General features: G+C 39.4%; 1 non-coding gene across 2 annotated transcripts; it reads right to left on the minus strand.

The window, feature by feature from the left end:
* Nucleotides 1–654: 654 nt before the first annotated feature.
* On the minus strand, nt 655–3,527 carry LOC104610892 (uncharacterized). 2 transcript variants are annotated; one of them, XR_016080323.1, is made up of 2 exons: nt 3,387–3,527; nt 655–2,054 (listed from the first exon to the last, which is right to left on the minus strand). It is a non-coding gene; the product is annotated as an uncharacterized LOC104610892 (transcript). The 2 variants fall into 2 exon arrangements; XR_016080324.1 differs by having other exon boundaries at nt 655–2,068; nt 3,387–3,525.
* Nucleotides 3,528–4,060: the final 533 nt, after the last annotated feature.

The raw sequence follows: 4,060 nt of genomic DNA on the forward strand, positions 1-4,060 counted from the left end.
TTTAAATACATGGGATCTGTATTTTTTACAGTAGGCTCATGAATTTATTGTTTTGGTGAAACCTTATCATTAGTTCCACAGTCCACTGAGCAGCTAAAGCTAGCTGTTCGGCTAATCCGAATTCCTATAAAAATGTTACCGTAACTTAGCTTAGTTTGGAAGGAATATAAATACAAATTTGTAGAATATAAAACCTTATATTTTATATTATTTTGTATGTATTTGTATTTGTACTCCTTCCCAAACTGTGGAAACAACTTTCAACAATGGCATGGCAAGTTGGCAATCAATGCGCTTGCGTGCTTATTGAACATTTTTTACCCAATCGCAACGACACGATGTCTAGATAAAAATAAATATATCAACTGATCCCCACTTAAAAGGCAGAAAAGCAAAAGCAATCAATCATCAATGAACTCCCGCACCTAAAATATAAGAAAAGCACTCAAGCTCTCCACTCCTCAACTAATTCCTTTGCACAAAGAGTAAAGAAAAGGAAAGGAAAGGAAAGGAAAGCTTTATCAGTGACAGTGACATTGAGAGGGATTAAACAAATTCATCCTTCGCGCTAAGTTTGCAGTCACCTTCCCATTATGATTATGATAGGGTGTTTAGATCAAAGTTTAAGAGATCCCATGCCAACTCTAGTGTATTACATGCCAAATTGCATACCATCCAATACTAATTAGATTATGATCACACTAAGAATTAATTGTCTACAACTACAAGCCACATGAGGAGAGCAGGAAAATTAAATTTGTAACAGCGTAAAAAGTTGGTTTTGGAACTCAAATGTCTTGATGGAGAGAGGGTAAAAAGTTTGTTTTTGGAATCCCAACGTCTTGATAGCAACCACAAGAATATGATGACCACATATCAAAACCAAATCCTCCAAAGCTGCAATATCTCATGCTGTCCGCGCTTTGGAATGTTGATAAAGCTTGTCACGAGGTTAAGCTGTAAAGGCCAACCTGCTGTAAATGCCCCAAACTCAAACGGAATTCCCCCACCAAGAGTCCCCAGACATAACCCAGAAACCCTTCATTCACAAGCACAAGCTCTCCCACATCAATCCTACCAGAACAAGCACGATTTATAAAGCCTGCACCACAGCCACCCATCCCCGACTAAGCATGGCAATTACAGCTCCAGTGGAGGTAGGCACCCGAGGCACTGTTGGATCCCTAGTATTGCAGGAAATTGAGTACTTCAGCAGACTTCGGTCGGATCCCTGTCGAAGCTCCAAGAAACCTCATGCTCAGATTACAGATATGGGCTCCACCAGTGGTAATTCCAGACCAAAATTCAGCTTTCTAACCATGACTTCAAGGAAGAAGAAGAGTCGAGGTAGTACATTTCTACTAAACATCTGCTCTGTGGTGGAAGTTACAGATACCAACCAGCTGCCAAATGGAATTCCTGGATTCAGTTACAGAAACCTGAAAACTGATCTGAGGTTGCAGTTTTAGGCAATGGTCTCGGAGAGCTTGGAGAAGTTGAGCTTCTTCAGACGATTGGTTATAGGAGTCGACCAAGCTTTGTCAGGATTCCCACATTTTATATCCACAACTTCAACAATGTAAGGTGCCTTTTTATCAGGTTTTCCTCTGTTAGGAGTTCTATCTACAGTGATGTCATCAGAGCTAAGCATGGGAATGCGATGTACATTTTTTCCGACATTGTGCCTTGTTTTCTGCGTATTTCCAGTGCTCCTATAGTTGGTTTTGTTGCTACTGCTGCTGCCGCTGCTGCAACTAGTGCTTGCTTCACTTGTTGAATTTCTTCTTGGCTGCAGTTTTTTTGGAGTAGCAACACCACAGGGAACTGAAACAGGGACCATAGAAGGATTTCTTCTAGAAGGCATTAGCGTCTGTGTTCGTTTTATTGAGTCCAGTTCCCTGGTCATCAGAGAACTGATTGTTCCAGTGGCTCCTATCCTAACAGAGCCTCCCCCACCCTTGATAGCTTCAAGTGTCTGAACCATGATGTGCTCTGAATCTCACAAGGGTCTGAAAAGACCTGTCCAGCGCAAAGAAACTCTAATTTTGCAAGCACTGCATATAGGCTACTATTAAATGAATTATAAGTTTGCTTATGTAATTTGTAGTTCAAATATGGCAGTAATAGTATCTAAATCTAAGAAGTTTAAGAAGTTGGAGATAATGCAGTTGTTGTCAAGGAAAGGAGAAGAAAGGATAAAGAAACCTTTTTTTTATTTCCACCTCTAACAACTGCAATGATACATGAATAAAACTTGGGAACAGCTGTAAACTCACGAGAAAATTAGGTAAGCATGAATAGACTCATGACTTGCCAGAGTATATGAGAAGAACATAACAAAGAAGTTTAAAATTAGGAAATAGTCAAACAACCAGACCCAGAAGCAAGTATCAGACTAGGAAGGAAAATCAGATTTCTCAGAAGGAAAAAAAAGAACAATGCAGAAATTCTGAAATGTTAACCCAGCAAGGCTTTGACAACAGCCAAAGGATTTGAAGTCACAAAGGAAAAAAAATATGAGCAAGTAAGCAATTGCAAAAATAAATTCCAAATCGGAAAAAAAATATATACAAATCACCTAACGACATATTCACCGCCCATTTACATAACAAAAAAGTCAGAAGCCCCCTAAACGATTCAACAGACAAAATCCAGTTTTTTTGTTCCAGGAAGAAAAAACAAGAAAAAAAAACAAGAGAAAGAAAAACCAAATTTAGTTAATGATAAAGCAAATATAGGAGGCAACATAGGACTTTCCATCCAAGGCCATCGTTTGCTGGCCAAGGTTTTTATTTTTTAAGGAAGGCAAAGAAATGTTAATGGACATGGTGAAACCGCTCTTTTCGAGCCAAGATGAAGAACAAAACCCAATATTAGAGCCGCTACAAATTATGAACCTATTCAGCAAATGAACTTATAAAGTATATCATCTGACATTCCCTACTCCGGGAAAAAAGGAAAGAAATAAGAACTGATCCAACAAATCAAAATGAAATTCCAGAGTAATTAAAATAGCAAATCCAAACAAAGAATAGGCGAGTAAAGAGTAACAAAAAGAACCAAGTCCGAAGCTAGTGTTAACAGCATTGAACGCAAACGTCAAGAACCAAAATCCTATATTTTCTATCAGAAACCTGCAAATCGCCCAAACTCATGAACAATAATTCCTTTCCTTTGAACTAAAGTCCAAAACCAGTGATATCCAATTCCCACTTTCTTATTCACGTACGGAACTCGGTAAATGGCCTTAAATCCATGGCAAACAACCACAATTATCAAAATTCGAACTAAATACAAGAAGGAAAACCGAAATCAGTTGAAAGAATATAACCTCAACACAAAATAGAAACCCCAGAAAATCATTAAGAAGGAGGTAGAAGGTATACCTACAAAGACGTTCAGAAGTTCAGATAGCCATTAATCATCAACCTTCACGCGGAAGAGCTACAGAGAACCCTAGTAAATAGTGTACGCAACTTACATCTTTTAGACAGCTCCGATTCACATGGGTTATCAGGTCGCCTTCAATGGATCCTCCCCTCAATTTATAGGCTCTCTCGCTTACGATCTTCCTCTCTCACTCCTCGCTATCTCGCAAGTCATGTCTCTCGGAGTTTTGTTTGCACCTTCATCTTGTGTCGCTTTCTGGGCTGCCCAGTCAACGACAATTATGTCGACAAACTCCCTCGCCGGGATCTGACACACTGAAAATTTTCTAAATTTTATCTTAATTAAATATTAATTATATCCCCCAAAAAAAACCGTGGCAAAGCCAACCAAGCAACTACCAGTTGAGTTGGGACCTGGTTCGTTCTCTCTACATGTGAGTTCTGGTACGACAGTTTCATAGTGCATGGCTGTAACCGGAAAAAATCATGGCCTTAGATTTATTGCCATAATCCTACCAAGACTTCACTTCATTAACTCGAGGTGGGATCATACCAATACATCAAAGGCTGAGCAAAAAGTGGTTTATTTCTTCTGTGGAGGAAGATGCAGCCAAACTTAGCCGTCGCGCCACAGTAGACCCTTTGGATTGGCCAGTTTCAATCCCACGGTC

The sequence above is a fragment of the Nelumbo nucifera genome, chromosome 1, assembly GCF_055504915.1.
Source record: "Nelumbo nucifera cultivar China Antique chromosome 1, China Antique-T2T, whole genome shotgun sequence".
Lineage (NCBI taxonomy): Eukaryota > Viridiplantae > Streptophyta > Magnoliopsida > Proteales > Nelumbonaceae > Nelumbo > Nelumbo nucifera.